Source organism: Rousettus aegyptiacus, unplaced genomic scaffold (assembly GCF_014176215.1).
Source record: "Rousettus aegyptiacus isolate mRouAeg1 unplaced genomic scaffold, mRouAeg1.p scaffold_m13_p_6, whole genome shotgun sequence".
Taxonomy (NCBI): domain Eukaryota; kingdom Metazoa; phylum Chordata; class Mammalia; order Chiroptera; family Pteropodidae; genus Rousettus; species Rousettus aegyptiacus.
In genome coordinates, this window is record NW_023416309.1 from 87541288 (window position 1) to 87559618 (window position 18331).

At 34.1% G+C, this 18331-nt stretch overlaps 1 protein-coding gene across 1 annotated transcript in view; it reads right to left on the minus strand.

Annotated features, from left to right (window-relative positions):
* Positions 1-18331, minus strand: part of BRIP1 (BRCA1 interacting protein C-terminal helicase 1) — a 145413-nt gene that overhangs the window by 53021 nt on the left and 74061 nt on the right.

The window sequence follows — 18331 nt, forward strand, 5'->3', positions numbered from 1 at the left end:
ATTTTGTTATGTATATTATACTACCATTTTAAAAACTGAAAAAATATAAACAGGCCCAAATGCACAAAAACAAATAGTATACAGTAATTTAAATGAATAAATTAGTAACACATGGACCAACAAGGATGAACACTAATCTATAAGGGTTGAGTCAAAACACCAAATTACAGATAACATGAATGCTTTCACTTATGCAAAGTTCAAAATCAGTATATTATTTAAGCATACACATATGCATATACATATAAACTATTTTTTAGAACAAGCAAAACTAATATCTCTAAGGATGAGAGGATATGGTTGTGAAGGGGCACATGGGAGCTTCTAATGTACAAGTGACGTTCTATTTCTTTTTTAAAAAATTTTTTTTCCCCTTCTTTAATTCCTCTTCCACCCCCAATTCCACCACTGACCTATGGATGTTGCCATTTCCCTTTAGGAACTGGATCTCTGAAGACAGGGAGTCTCCTCCCACACGCTCTCAGTGTGCACAAGGGACCTGGTGCCCCCAGGGCCTGGCACCTCTGGTGCACCTGGGGCTGGGCCTGGTGCACCTGGGGCATGGTCCGTGGCTCCACCTGGGGCACAAACCCAGAACCTTGTGCATGTAAAGCAGATGTGCTAACTACTACACTACTTCTTGTTAAGTGGTGGATACTAAGATGTTCATTTTATTATTATTTAAAATGTTCATACTAATTTTATAAACTTACATTATATTTCATAATTAAAAAAATAAAGACTAAAAACACTACCGTCATATTAATATAGATGAATTAGAGGAGAGGTTAGAGCAGGTACATTTAAGCCACCAATACAGTAATCCAGAGGTGAATATAGCTTGACTTAGAAACTGTTAAAAAAAAAAAATTAAGCAAAACTTGGGAGGAAGGAAAAAAAGTAGCACAACCTTTCAATTTCATATGCAGTAAAGGCCCATCCAAGAATTATATGGGGAAATGCTCTTTACTAAACTTGTTGTTTACTATTGATTAAGATCCAGACTTAGCGAAATTACATTTGAACTTATATATTTTTGTCCAGTAAAAATGCAAATAATATCTATTGAGAAAAGATAACCTCAAAGGTTACAGTTTGTTAGTCTGTAATATATTAACCAGTTTTGTATCCAGGCTAGCAATCTTATATTCTATTCCTTTATTAAATTGCTTTTAAATACACAGCTCCTTAAATGCTCTCTGAATCAATCTTAACATCATACTCATTCCCTCATTAACCAATAAACTGAAAAAACTCTTTGACAGAAGTTCACTTTATATTTACCTGTGAGTCATGATTTCACCTTTTTGAAAATTATGCTGTAAAGAAAAGTGAACAGATTATAAAATATTTAAAAATTTAAATGATCAAGGGGTGGTGTTAGTCTGGATAAGACAGGAAAGGGAGAAAAAGGTTCACAGATGTCCCCTGGTTATTTGATTAGTCCAAATATAGGCTATGGTACCACTCACTCATACAAGTTTACAAAACTCTTGCCTTTGAAATACTCAGACTGATATGTTAATCTGTCAGTTGAGTATATATGGGTGAGTGTGTTGTGGCTGACAATGAGAAATATATATTTGGTCATCTCTGTACTTGACACAGCGCTTCTAACACCCTTGGAATGTCCTGAGCAATAAAAGCTATAGGGACATCTTTTCTTCCCAGTTCTTGTAATAGCTCCACAGCCATAAAGGTGAAATGATTTATTTATAACCAGCCCCTTTCAACCACACCTGAGTATATTTAATTAGGTCACTTTTGGACAGCCCCGAAGTAACCTAAGGATGGTGGCTGGTTGCCAGGGGAGTCAACCATGTGATTAGAGGGCTGGAACTCTTCAGTCCCACCCCTGACCTCCAGGGATGAGGAGAAAGCCTAGAGATTGAATCAACTGCCAATGGTTAATGACTTAATCAACCATGCCTAAGTAAGGAAGCTTCTACAAAACCCCAAAAGGATAGAGCTCAGAGTTTCTGTTCCCATGGAATTGGGTGTACTGCCAGAGGGTAGTACACCCAATTCCATGGGTACAGAAACTCCTGTGCTTGGGATCTTTACAGACCTCACCCCATACACCTCTTCATGTGGCTGTTCATCTGTATCCTTTATAACAAACTGGTAAACGTAAGTCAGTGTTTCTCTGAGTTTTGTGAACCGCTCTAGAAAATTAACTGAATCTGAGGGGGTCGTGGAACCTCCAATATATGGCCAGTCAGTCAGAAGCACAGGTAATAACCTGAATCACAGATTGGCATTGGAAGTGGAGGGTCTTGTGGGATTGAGCCCTTAATCTGTGGAATCCGATGCTATCTGTAGGTGGGTGGTGCCGGAATTGAGATAAATTGTAAGGCACCTAGCTGAGGGAGGGGGGTGTGGGGATTGCAGAATTCCTTGATCTATAAAAACCCCACACATCTGGAGTCAGAAGCAGTATATTACTGAGAATAGAGAGACACAAAAGAAGAGAGTTTTCTCTTTAGTGTGTGGTATTTAGAGATCAGAATTGAATTATAAACTGGGAAACCAAGACAATAGATGTCAGTAATAGAATTAACACAGATGAGATTAACTACCAGTAAAGTACACATAAAGTAAAAAGCCCAGTAAGAACACCTTACTCCCTCTATTATACTGCACATCCAATCCATCATTAAATCCTGCCAGCACTTTCAAATCATATATAGTCTCCAAATACTGCTACAGCAGTGGTCCAAGGCACCACCATCTCTCACATGACATTACAGTAGACTCCTACACAGTCGCCTTACTCTCTATAATCCATTTTCTATATAGCAGCCAGCATAATCTTTTTAAAATTAAATCTAAAGCCTCAACTGGCTTCCTGCTGCATTTAGAAAACCAAATCCTTACTGTGGCATGATTTTACGCCAGCTACTTCTCTGACCTCACAGTAGTCTTCTTGTTGCTCAAACAAACCAGGTACTGTCCTACCTCAATATTCCCTCTGTCTGAACATTGTTGCCCCATATCAGAATAGTCTGCTTCTACTCTCCCTTTAGTTATTTTCTCAATGTCACCTGACAGGCCTTAGAATCATCTAATTAAAATTCTAAACCACCTCTCTCCCCACTCTCCCAGGATTCTCATGTCCCCTTTCTTTACTTTATTTTCCTACATAACACTTACTAGTCCACTCAGGCTACCATAAAAAATACTGCATAATCATTTCACAATCTATACAAGAATCAAATCATCACACTGTATACCTTAAACTTACATGTTATATGTCAATAACATTTCAATAAATCTGGAAAAAATATTGCAGACAAACTGGTTTAAAAAGAAATTTATTTCTCACAGTTCTGGATGCTGGGAAGTTAAAGATTAAGGTGGTGGTTGATTGAGTTCCCAGTGAGGCTCTCTTCTAGGCTTCCAGAGGGCCACCTTCTTGCTAAGTCCTCACACCACTTTTCCTTTGTGCTCACATTAGCAAGGAAAGAACATGATTTCTGGTATCTTTTTTTATACAGACACTAATACTATCATATCAGGGTCCCATCCTTATGACCTTATTTAAACTTAACTACTTTCTTAGAGACTCCAGTTCCAAATACAGCCACACTAAGGGGTTAGGGCTTTAGCATATGAATTTTGGGGGGACACAAACTTTCAGTCCGTGACACCATCTAATATATTAGTATCTTTCTGTGTCTGGTTTATTCTCTGTCTCTCACCCTTGGAATATTACCTCCATAAAAAAAATGATTTTTATTTGTTTTGCTCACTGCTGATTTTCTAGTACCTAGAACAGTACCCGACACATGGAAGTACTAATAAATATTTGTTGAATGAATTTAATAAATGAATGAAAAAGTAAGGTCTAAAATAGAAGAAAGAAAGGGAAGGGGGGGAAACTGTAAAATAAGGTGTCAAAGTCCTTAATAATAATAATAAAAAGGAGTATTCAAGTGATTTGCAAGATGTCAATAAAGATGAGAGACCTGAGGTCAGATACTAGTTTTTGTTGGTGAGTTTTTCTTTGTCTCTCCCTCCTTCCGTCCTTTCTTCCTTTCCATCCTCAGAAAATAATAGAGAAGTAAAAATTTAGAAAGAGATGAAGAATAAATAGGATTTCATACCTGAGGTACTATAGAGAAAATGTCACAAGATGAAAGAGCCAAATAGGAAATACATGTCCTCTAGGTATACAGTAGTCCCTCTTATCCACAGGGGATACATTCTAAGGGCCCAACAGATACCTGAAATTGTAGCTAGTACTGAACTCTATTTATACTATGTTTTATTCATACCTATGATAAAAGTTTAACTTATAAATGCGCAGTAAGAGATTAACAACAATAAAACGATTATAAAATAAACACTAATAAAAGTTATGTGAACTGTGAATCTCTCAAAATATCTTATTTTACTATAATCACCCTTCTTGTGATGATGTTAGATAATACAATGTCTCTGTGATGAGAGGAAGTGAGGGGAATGACACAGACACTTTTTTTGACTTCTGCCAATATGGCTACTAAGTGACTAATGTGTGGGTATCTACTGGAGAAAAGGATGACTCACATCCCCTGTGGGATGGAGTGGGACAGTGACAGAACTCACATGCTACTCAGAATAGCACACAATTTAAAACTTATGAACTGTATACTTCTGGAATTTTTTCACTTAATATTTTCACACTGAAGTCGACTGCAAGTAACTGAAACCACGGATAAGGGGGGGACTACGGCATCCAGATTTTAGTTCTGGTAAGGAGGTACAAGAAGTACAAGAGGTTAAAAAGGGGGAATTTGGTAATTATGAGACATTCACAAAACACAATGTATTCATTTTAATCTCTTCAGTGGAGATTTTTAAAAAGTACCTCAAAAGTGTTCCATTAAGGATTATACAGGGGCCATGTGTAAATTTGGAGTGTAGCTCTATAGCAAAGAATAATGATTATTTTGGTGAAAATCATCTATAGCAAATGTTCAGTTTTAGATAAGAAAATATTTAGGTCTACAGCTTTTCCATTCAAATTGCAGGTGACACTCAAACCACACATTTATTTATACATCATAATTACGTTCCTCTTGCCAGAAAAATCAAACAAATAACTAAACACACACATAATTCAACTGGTTTTTAAATTCTCTTACGTATCATATAATTAGGCACCTAAAAATCAAATAACTTAGAGGAAAGAAATGACGGAGCCATTTCTCAAGGTTTGAGACTTAAAATATATGAAAAATGTGAGTTATCTCTATTATAAAATAGTTTACTTAACTCATAAAAGGCAAATACTATTCACATACAGAGAGACTAGCCAACATAGTGATAGAGGTAATTTTATCTATTGATTGGTGTTCACATCACTTTAATTTCATAAACTCAGAGACTTTTTTTTTTTTAAGTCAGATCTCAGAAATTATAAGACACTCTGGAATGTGTATGCCTTATCTGGATATCGTCATTTTATTTTTTCAAACTTCTTAAAACCAGTATCTCACCAGGGAGGCAATAAGTTAGAATGCAGCCTAGTGGGGAAATCCTGCATTTGCTCAATGTCTATAGCTTTTACACAGTTCCAGATGTTCAGTACATTAATAATGCACTAACTCAAAGCCTCTTTTTGAAACTTTAGAAAGTGCAAATTGCATTAAAACCTTTTTGCCCTCATTAATGGTATTGTTACAATCCTAGTCCTCTGGAAAATGCTTTTTGGCATGTGTTTAACTTTATAATATTGCCATTTACTCACTTTAATAGCCAGTACTCGTCTTAATGCTTTTAATAGGCCTGCCTAAACAGACTACCATCTTTTGTAATCTTTTTCACATAATTTACTTATAGCTAAAATTTGTCCTATTCTTCCATCTGTATTCTTCACTATTCATTTCATGAGTTAACTAGTATTTAAGAAGTGTTTACTTTTATTCAGTTACATGTACCTATAGGTGGCACATGTTAAGAATAAAATATAGTTTCTTATAAATAGTAATAAAAATGGAAAATAAAGTATTTTTCATAATCTTTTAAATTACAGCAAAAATGAGTATACCCTTAATTCCTGCTATATTCAAACATAAAATATGAGAAAACCAAAAATATGAATTTCTATTGAAACAACTTCCTATACGGTGGCTATTTAGTGATATCTGACTTAGCATCTTCACTTCAAGAGGCTCGGTTATATTTTAAAATCAAATGTTCAACAAATATAGATGCATGAGTAATGCACTAGAGAGATAAATATAGAGGAATACCATCCTGAAGTGAAAGTAGGATCCTTTGTAGTCGTTTGCTATCTAAATAAAAAGGCAAGGTCTTACAGTCTTCTCTGATAAGGAAAATCCCCTCACATAATTGTTAAAAGAATAAGTACTCTTAAAGTGTTAGAGTTGTACTACTGATACTGGTGTTTATTTACTGAGTTATTTATTGATACATTCTGATAAAAATACACAATGATACTTACAATGTAAAAAATTCCAAATGGAATTTCGGAAATAATTCATATAGTTCCTCATGATATCTACTTTGTTGAAATCTCGTGACCAGAAAACAAGAACCAAATATCTATTTATGTATGGAATAAATTCTTAGCTCTTTAATTTAGCTACTTTAGAGTCAAAAAGTACTGGCTTAGTAAATGTTGGCTGAAATCTGAACAAATAAATTTATTCACACAAATTCATCTGTTTCATTCCGTACCTGATTAGATTAATTGTAGCCCCTCCTCCCCCCAAAAGGCAATTTACTTTCTATTCCTCTGTTAAAAGGCTAATAATTAAAGTAAACTATAATGATGTCAGTGTACTTGCACTATTAGAATTTAAGTAGAAGCTAAGCTGTGAGAAGAAAACAACTAAGAAGCAACCACTATAGTAATGCCAACCTGAATATGCTGTAAACCCGTTGAAGGTGAAATCCTTTGAAAAGAAAAATACCACTTTACAACCTAGTAGAGAATAACCAAAAGAAAAATGCTTAAAATACAATGTGGTAAGTGCTATTATCGACACACGTGGCTAGGCAGAGGAAAGACCGACTAACTGCTTGGGGATTAAGGATGGCTTAATAGAGTAAACCTTTGAGTTGGATGTAGAGTATAAAATATCTCGATAATAAAAAAAGTCAGAGAGTGGATTTTAAGTAGACACAACACTATGAACATGTGCTGTATAACAAATTATCTACAAACTCAGTAACTTAAAACACCCATTTTTAAAAATAATTCTTTTTAAATTGTGGTAGAATACACAAAGCATACAATTTATTGTCCTAACCATTTTTAGCTGTATAGTTCAGTAGTGTTAAGTGTATTCACATTATTGTACAACAAATCTCCAAAACTTTATTCATCTTGGAAAACTAAAACTATACCCATTAAACAACTCCGCATTACTCTCCTCCCTCAGCTCCTGGCAACTACACTTCTAACTTTCTGTCTCCATAAATTTGACTATTCTAGATATCTTATATAAATGGAATCATATAGTCTTTGTCTTTCTGTGATTGGCTAATTTCACTCAGCATAATGTCCTCCAAGTTCATCTATATCGTAGCATAAAAACGACATCCATTTACTATTTCAGAGTTTCTGTAGGTCACAAGTCCAGGCATGGCACAACTAAATTCTCTGTTCAGAGTATCACTAGACTGAAATTAAGGTGTTTTCCATGGCTGCAGTTCTCATGTTGGACTTGGGATTCTCTTCCAAGGTGACTGGTGGTTGGCAGAATTCATTTCCTACTAGCAGTAGGACTATTACTCTCATTTTTCTGCTAGCTGTGGGCCAGAACTGCTCTCAGCTCCCACAGGCCACCTGTAATTCCTGGCCACATGCCCCACCAGTCAGCTCACAGCATGGATGTCTGCTTTCTTCTAGCCCTGCTAGATCATGTCTCTCTGACTTCCTCTTTTGCAACTGTAGAACACTCTCTGCTTTTAAAGTCTTCTGTGATTAAATTAGAGCCAACTAGATAACTCTCCCCATTTTTAAGGTCAACTGATTTCATATGCAAAATTCCTTCACAGCAGTACCTAGATTAGTATTTGAATTAATGGGAGAAGGAGTGTATCCAACAGGGGCCAGGAATATTAGGGGGCCATTTTTATACCACACATTAAAATACCATCTCCTCTAAGAAGCTCCCCTGCTTCATTCAATCAAATGTGGTCTTTTCTTACTCTTAAGTCCACATCACTTTTATTTACCACCCTAATGATTAAAGAATTTATCAACTACCAGAGGGATCTCTATACATATTTTATACCACTACCAACCTGAAATCCTCTTAAAGAGATAACTTATTTTTTGAACCTTCAACAGGTCTTAGCACAGATCTTTTCAGAGAATACAAATTTAGTGACTATGTCCTCAGTGGATGGAGTAATAAAAATAAAAATAAAAATGAAGCCTCTAAATTTCCCAGAAAAATCTTAAATGTAATATAATCAAGGTTTTCAATGTATATAATTTTGGTATTTTAAAGAAGTCCAATTAAACGTATTAAAATTTCCCTCTCAAATAGAATAAACACTAATATGTAGAATTAGAACGTATTAAATTATGGCGCATCACAGGGATAGTGTTAGTATCTCTGATTTTAGGTACAATAAGAATGATTTGGAAAAAGAGTTAATATCAACTCAGTTACGTGTTCATTCGGCAAGCATCTATGGAGAACTTACTAAGTTCCAGTCATGATGCCTTTTCCACCTGACTACATTTCACAAATGTCATTTCACTTTAATTTTCTCTGCTTATGCGAAAGTAGTAAATCTTTATCCCAATGGCTCTCCTTAACTCTTTTCTTACCCTGACAAATTTAACCCAGTGTAGGAAGAAGTCTAAAATAACCTCCAAGATTCCTGCCCTCTGCACAACCTGTGTAACTCCTCCCCCTTGAGTATGAGTAGGATAAATGTAAATAAGATTACCCTTCCATGATTAGGTTACATATTAGTAGTAAAGGTGAAGGGATTTTGCAGATGCGATTAAGGTCCAACTGAACCTGAGTTACTCAAAAGGGAGATAATCTTGGATGGACATGGCTTAATTAGGTAAAAGTCCTTAAAAGACAGACTACCCCTTCTGAGACACCCTGTTGACTTTGAAAAAGTAAGCTGCCATGTGGTTAAGAGAATCACACAACTAGGACCTGAGGGTAGTTTCTGAGACATAAGAGCCATCTCTAGGCAAAAGCTGGTAAGAAACTAGGTATCTCAGTCCTATACCCACAAGGAGATAAATTCTGCCAACAAACTAAAGGCACTTACCTTTCCCCAATCAGGTCTCTAATGAGACTGTAATCCCAGCTGACCCCTAACGGCTCTGTGAGAACCTGGGGAGAAAATCTAGCTAAGACTTCTGACTCAACAAAAGAGATAATAAATGTATGTTGCTTTAAGGTGCTAAATTTGTGGTAATTTGTTTCGCAACAATAGAAAACTAATAAAACTCTTCTATTTATATTTCAATCTTGGTCCCAAATTTCCCCCTGAAATAAATTCTAATGTAAGCTCTTGTGCCTTCTGCATATCCAATGTCAAACTCCTCCAGAATGAAAAATAGAGGAAGGGATACATTTAATAACTCCAGTCACTGTACTGAGTAACGGCTGACAATGATACTGACAAAAGACTATTATACTGTGTTGGTTTGATGTTTTAAGTAAATTATATTAAGTATATTCTGAAACACAGTTGAAAATACACTTTTAAAGAAAAAATTAGGACTTCCACTTTCAGCTCCCATATGTTAAGAATTTGGAGGTTATCACAACCATCTGACATCAAGAAAAAAACTGAAACTGAAAAATCAATGACTTTTTTTGGACACATCAGAGAATTCAGGTCACAAGGTAACTGCCACCCTGAAAGCTGGAGAGACAGGTGAACAGAGAATCATAGTCCAGATCTGCTTATGGGGGACAGAAGCCACTAGAAGCATAAATTCACAGAAACACTTAAATGATAATTTTGACAAACTGCTAGAGGCACAATATATACTAATGTAAAGGTGAGAAACTCCTAGGAGCAGCAGTCCTAAGCATCCTCTACATTTTTGCAGATATGACCTTCTGGAACCCTACTAGTAAAAAGTAAAGAAAAACCTTCCTATTTCCAGCAGGGGGAAAGTAATCATTGTGAAATAGATGAGGCATTTCCTATAACAAACGCCTCCCAATGGGAGAAGACATTGCCAGAGCATTATCTGATTTGGAGGAAAGGAAAATTACCTGAACTCCAGATCCCTCTATATTTTCTGACTCATCTAAGGAGACGAATAAAGAGTTAAGAAACACAAGTGAAGATTACAGCCCAGGGACACAGGGCACCAAAAGACTGAGACTTAATCATAGAATTAGAGGATGCTATCCTTTTCCCCATGCCTTACCACACCTCAACAGGGCTCCAGGATAATGACAGTAGATTACAACTCGAACTCCAATTAAGAATGAATTTTAAGGGACACTAGATAGTAATTTAAATCCCCACAAAAAATTAAAGAGCATTGGTAAAGGTAACAACATAGGTAAATACAAAAAACAGTATAAATGCATTTTATCTTTTAACTTTTTGTCTATCTGATTTAAAAGGCAATTGCATAGACAATAATTATAAATTTGTGTTGATAAACACACAATGCATAAATATATAATTTTTATGATAATAATAGCACAAGGAAAGTAAAACATAATGCAACCATTTAGGATCAAAGTTTTTACATACTACGGAAATTAAATTAGTATCAATCCAAACTACATTGTTATAAATTAAGATGTTTATTTTAATTTCTGGGACAACCATTAAGAAACTAACACATATATTAAAAGAAACTCAAGGAAATTAAAATGGCACATTAGAAAAAAATCTATTTAACACACATAAAAAGGCGGCAATGGAGGAAGAGAAGGAGGAAAAAAATAACCTACAGAAAACAAACAGCAAGGTGTAAAAACTTACCAATAACTGCATTAAATGTAAATAGAGTAAATACTCTAGTTAAAAGGCAGGGTTTAACAGAATAGATTTTTTTTTAAATGATCCAACTATATGCTGTCTACAAAAGACACACTTTAAATTCAAGAATATGAATAGATTGAAAATAAAAGAAATATTTTTCCATAAAAAAAGAATAAAGTATTGATTCATCCTACAACACAAATGAACCTTGAAAACATTATGCTAAGTGAAGAAGCCACACACAAACAGCCACATATTGTATGATTCCATTTATATGAAAAGCCGTAGATGAGTGGTTATCAGAGATAAGGGGAGGTAGGGGTTGGAACTGACTGCTACTATGGATAAGGGGTTTCTTTTGAGGGTGAAGAAAATGTTCTGGAATTAGACAGCAGCCATGGTTGTACAACTTTGTAAATATACTAAAAACTACTGAATTCTATACTTTAAAGGGGTGAAATATGTGATATGTAAATTATATTAGAAATAAAGTTTCCTTATAAAAACAGAAAAAAGAACAATTTAAGATTAATTTAAAAAATTTTAAAGATGATTAGAAGACTTGTGAATTTTCAAGAATTCAATATTTTGAAAAAACATAACAAGAACCAAAATGAGTAATTAGATAGTAGAAACTACCTTAAAATTATAAATTAAAAAAGAAAACTTTCTCTGTGCTAGAATACTGATTTTTTTAGAGGCACTGCCATTGTTTTAAACATTTTTTTATTGTGAAGAAATAATTACTCTCAGCATCATACACCAATTTTCAAAACTTATGTCTTTAATTTTACTGTTTCACAATAAATGAATTTTAGTATGGTAACCACCTACTACATAGGAAGAAAAAATAACCCATATATTGTGGATCTTTTTAAACCCATAGAGTATAAATATATGCTATGAAAACTCTATTCCAACATAACATTATGCGATGCTTATTACAATAAAATGAATGCTCTTAATTTTGCTTAAATTTTCATTTATTTAGAAAGTACTATGAAGACTTATGGTTACAATTGTCATTTTTAAGATTTATTTTTATTGTTAGAAGACAAGGTGAGTATACACTAAAAAAGTATTATTTGTGATAAAAACCAATAGTGATACTAGCAAAAAAATATCTGAAAATGAGTACCAGAACTGATACAGGGTATCACAATATCAGTTAAGTAAATTACTTAGAAATATAAGATGCCTTTAAACAAGATTATGATAAAAACCATTAGCATTCCTGTTGCCAATATGTCTACATTAAGATGTAGAAAGGCCTGGTACCTGGTGTCTTACCAAAGACAAAGTATCCAATGGAAAGTGCTAATGTCCATAAACTTTAGTTGATTTATCATCATAACTGCTGATCTGTCTATGGAAGCTATGTACAATGTTATAATTAGATATGTTTAAGAATTGTGAATTATATGTTTATAACACAATAATACTTTATCAACTGTGCCTGTTATGTCATAATTATGAAATGGTATCTAATATTAGATGTTAATAGCATTTTGATCTTAAAGTTATCATCAATATAGACATATTTAGAAATTAAAACAATATTTTATTATTTTATATGCCCTTTTTAAATCTTTAAATATCATACCTTTCTTCTTTTTCTGGCTGATAATTTGCTTTAGCTGAACTTTTGCTTGCCTTTTGTGCCTTCATTATTTAACATTCTAAACTTCTTAAATGTGAAGTAGCAACTTGTTGGGAATGTGAACTATATGATTGATTACCTAAAAACTCATGGCATGTAAACTGTATAAACAACAATTCTAAGCATTCATTTTACAACTAAATTTAAACTACATTCAAACATACAGATTTTTATATCAAAAAGCTCATTTTTCAGCTATTTATTTATATTAGAATACTAGCTGATCTAATGAAAGGCAGAATGTATTTATTATTTGCTTATTGCACTTTTGTTAAAGGGAAAGTGTTAAGGGCACTGTTTTATTGTTGGTTTAACCACCTAATTTTACTGAAGGATACAAAAACATTGCATAATATAGACACACATCTTATATTACCCTTTCCAGATAAATACATTTTAATGAAATTCTAATCAGATTTTCAATGATAATTCTTCTGTTTTGTCTAGGCTGACATTTTGCTGTTTAAATAAGCAACTTTATTGAAGTATAATTTATATTTAACAAAATACAACCATTTTAAGTGAATAGCTCAATGAGTTTTCAAAAATACATGTACCCAAGAAACTCCCACTATAATCAAAATATGAAACATTTACATTTATAAAATGTTCCTTTATGCCCTGTTATAGGCTGACCTGTTCTTCCCCAAAATTGATATGTTGAAGCCTTAATCCCCAGTACCTCAGAATGTGACTGAATTAGGAAATTAAGTTATTGAAGAGGTGATTTTACTTTGATGTTTAGCTTTTATGTTTTAGCTTTTATGTTTTAGTTTTTATGTTTAGATACATGAATAATTTTGAGTTATTTTTTGTGTAAGGTTACAAAGTACCAGTATTTGTGTGTTTTGAGTTAATTTTTGTATAAGGTTATGAGGTGTCAATATTTGTTTTAATCCACATCTATCGAAGTGTCCCATTTCTTCTCTATTAAATTTCCTTATCATGTTTGTCAAAAGCCAATTGACAATGAGTGTGTATACACAAACACTTATTTTTCTAGAATTTAAAAATATCTATGTAATCTGCATTTTTGTGTGAATTATAGAATCATGTCAAGTTCTAAAAAAAAAAAAATCCTATTAGAATGTTTACAAAAATTGGCTTGAATGTGTAGACAAAGTTCAAGAGAAGAGACACCTTATCAATACTGAGACTTCCAACTCATGAACAATATATCTCTCTACTTTCATACAGATTTCATATATAGGCTTTAATTTCTCTCAAAAATGTTTTGTATTTTTCAGTGTTTGGGTCATGCACATCACACATAAAATTTCATGCTTTTTAATGTTATTTTAACTGGTATTGTTTTAAATTTCATTTTCTAAGAATTAATTACTACTATAGACAATATGATCTGTTTATGTACATTGCCATTCTCTAGACTAAGAGCTTGCTAAATGTAGTTATTAATTCTAATAGCTATTTTTGTGAAGGAAGTCCTTAGGATAAAATCATGATAAAGGATAAAAGGATAAAATCATGATGTCTCAGTAAAAACAATTTAATTTCATCTTTTCAAACTTTTATAACTTTTATTTCCTTTTCTTGCCTTACTGCATTGGATACAGCACAATGTTGAACAGAAGTATAGTCATGTGCCACAAAATGAGGTTTCAGTCAATTATGGACCAAATATATGACAGTGCTCCCATAAAATTATAATGAGGCTAAAAAATTCCTAGTGCTTAGTGACATCTCAGTCAATGTAATGTCATGGCACAACTCACTACTCAGGTGTTTGTGGTGATGCTATTGTAAGCAAACCTACTGTGCTGCCAGTCACATAAAAATATAGCACACATAATTCTGTGCTGTACATAATACTTGATAATGATAATAAATGACTGTTACTAGCTTATATATTTATTATACTATACTTTTAATCATTTCAGAAAAAGTACTTTAAAATATTTTTAATATTTAAAAAATATTTAATATAAATTTTAATTAAAAGTTTGCTGTAAAATACTATGCCATGCCACTAGCAGCCTCATACATCTCATTTTTACTGTGTCTATTGACTGTATCATTTTCTCTTATGCTTGATTTCATCTTGTGTTGTTTGGCATAGTAACATGCTATAAAGGCTTATTGCCTACAAGCAATACCATATAGCCTAGGTTTGTCATAGGCTATACCACCCAGGTGTATGAAAGTACACTCTGGTGTTCACACATGATGAAATCACCTATTGATGCATTTATCAGAATGTATTCCCATTGTTAAGCAGTGTATGACTGTAATGAGAAAGTAGGCAAAAGAGGTATTGTCTTACAACATTAAGCAGAATGTTACCTGTAAGTTTTTCATAGATTCCCTTTATCAGGTTGTTCTTTGTTTACTAAGAGTTTATATCATAAAAAAATGGCACAGATGATAGAGGCTCTGTTCATCCCTCTGGCAACCAAATCAAAGTTGTGACGGAAACAAGGAGCAAGCAGCAAGGAAAATTGCCTGGGATCTAGATGAACAAGCTATACAACTAGGGAGAAATCTAAGAAATCACCCTGCAATGGCAGAAGGTAGGACAGGGCCAGGACACGAGGTTACCTGTGTCCCAGTGGCTGAATGGAATGGAGGCTGTGGCAGGGGCAGACGCCTCTTAAAGGGCTGCTATCATGAGTGGACTTTCACAGTGACAAACCTGCTCATTTGGAACACCAGTGCCGATTTGGCTACACACAGGGGGTGCCACAGAATTACAGGGAGACATTGTCAGAGTGAGAGCCAAGGTGAGACTCGCTCTGTATAGAAGTCCTGGCAGTTTCCATTGTTCCTTGTTGAGCCCTCCTTCTTCCCAATGCACAGACAAAGCACCGCAATAGCCGTGATGTCATCAAACTGGATAACAGAGGTCCCTATGCCCAGAGAATTCCCTGCAACTCCACCTCCCCCAACTCGCAGCCCCAAACAAGCCACATCCAGGTATATCCTCAGTGAGTCAGGTGCTCCTTGCTGAGAAGCACCTAGACTCACACTGGAACCAGCTGGCCTTGGTTTCTGGTGTGGTCTTTTGAGGCAACTATAAGCACAGCATCTGTGGATTGCTTACTGAATCTTAAGAGGTGGCCCCAGAGGGGCACAGGCTGGAGCTAAATTTGGCTTGCAGCTAAACCCCTCTCAGGACTGTGCCACTGGACACTTACTTCATAAATCCACACTAATAAGACTAGGAAACTTAGGAGCTTTGCTTACTACATAGAAACAAGACAGAAAGGCAGCCAAAATGGGAAGACAAAGAAGCAGAAACCATATGAGAGAACAGAACAGAGATCCAGAAATAATGGAGTCAAGTAATCTAACAGATGCAGAGTTCAAAACACTGGTTATAAAGATGCTCAATGAACTTATGGGAAATGTAGATGAATTTAGTGAGAACTTCAACAAAAGAGATAAAAAACATAAAAATAGAAATGGAAATTATAAAAAGGAACCAGTCTGAAATGAAGAACACATTTTCTGAGATGAGAAGTATATTAAATGGAATAAACAAAGTGAATAAAGAAGAGGATCAAATGACCAATATGAGGATGGGAAAGCCAAGGACGATCAGAATAGCAAGAAAAAAGAAACCAAGACTACAAAAATAATTTAAGGAGCCTATGAGCCACTATTAAAGGTCAAAATATATGTCTCATTGGCATACCTGAAAGAAAACAAGATGCTGAAAAGCTATTTGAAAAAATAATGACAGAAAACTTCCCTACCCTGGTGAAGGAAATAGACGTACCACCCTAGGAAACTCAGAGAACCCCAAAAACTAGGGATCCAAAAAGGCCCACACCAAGACACATCATAATTAAAATGCTAAAGGTTAAATACAAAGAGAGAATCTTAAATATTGCAAGAGAAAAGCAGTTAGTTACCTACAAGGGAGCACCCATAAGACTGGCAGCTGATTTCTCAAAAGAAACTATACAGGACAGAAGACCTTAGACCAACATATTCGATGTAATGAAGACCTACGATCTACAACCAAGAATACTTTATCCAGCAAAGCTATCATTTAAAGTTGAAGGACAGATAAAGAGCTTCCCAGACAAAAATAAGCTAAATTTATCACCACCAAGCCAGTATTACAGGAAATGTTGGAGAGACTTCTTTAAGAAAAACATGTGTCAAAAACAGAAATAAAGAATGGTAACAACTACATTCCTATCAATAAGTGCCTCAAATGGACAAGAATTAAGTGCTCCAACCAAAAGATAGAGTGGCTGAAAGGATAAGAAAACACGACCCTATATGTGCTGCCTACAAGAGACTCACTTCAGATTAAAAGACACACACAGACTAAAAGGAAAACATGGAAAAAGATATTGCCTTGATGGATCTGAAAGGTATGTAAGTCAGATAGAGGAAGATAAACACTACATGATTTCATTTATATGCAGAATCTAAGGAATAAAAAGAACAAACTAATCAAAAATGGACTCACAAATATAGTGGACAATTTGGTAACAGACAGAGGGAGTTGGGGCTGAGGGGCTGGGAAAACAGGGCAAAGTATTAAAGAAGTACACATTAGTAGCTGATGGATGGTCATGGGGATGGGGAACCCAGCACAGGGAATGCAGTTAGCATTAATACGTTGTCTAGGTGGAAAGTCAGAGAGGGAGGGAGCAACTGGAGAACGATCGTTTTATGAACTATATAGATGTCTAACCAATGTAATGTAGATTTGAAACTAATTTAAATAAACAATTTTTTAAAAAGTTTATATCATGAATTGACATTAAATTTTGTAAAATGCTTTATCAGCAATTTTTTAGATAAACATGTGGTTTTTCTAATTTATTCGTTTGATATAGTGAATCATAATGGCTGATTTTTGAAGACTGAACTATTATTGGTCTCCCAGGATAAATCCCGCTTGGTTATGATGTACGATTCTTTTTATATTAATAAATTAAATTTGCCAATTTTATGTTATTGACTTTTAGGTCTTTGTTGGTCTTTAGTTTTTTCTTGTCAAATCTTGTTTGGCTTTGGTATCAGTTATGCTTGCCTGATGTGGTGCGAACTGTTCTCTCCTCTGTTTTTTAAGTTTTGCAGATTTGGTATTTTCTTGATAGAATTCATCAATGAAGACACCTGAGCCTACACTTTTATTTGTTGAAAGGTTTTATTACTTCAATTTGTTCAATGGATATGTTATTTGAATTATCTGATCTTGTTGAGCCCATTTTGATAATCTGTGTTTTTCAAGAATTTGTCTACTTCATATAAATTGTTTAACTGCTTGGCATAAAGTTGTTAAAAATATCCTTTTATCATCTTTTTAGTTCAATAGAAACTGTAATGATGTTCTCTTGTAATTTCTAATATTGATCATTTTTCTTCCTTTGTTATTTTGACTGGTTTTGAGTGATTTTATTATTTTATTAATACATTCTAATAATGAGCATTTCTCATCTTTCTATTTTATTGATTTTTACTCTTCATTATTTTTTTTTCCTCTACTTACTTGGTGTTTATTTCCCTCTTTTTATAGATAAGGTGAAACTTAAATTATGATTAAGATTTTTTCTAATAACCGTTAAAAGTTACAAGTTTAACTTTAGCTACATTGCATAAATTATGATATTCTGTATTTCTATTATCATTCAATTCAAATATTTCAAGAAATTATAGCTAAAAATTTCCTAAATATGATTTTAAAAATAAATTTACAAATCCAAGAAGCTTAATGAAGTTCAATTAGGACAAATCAAAACTGAC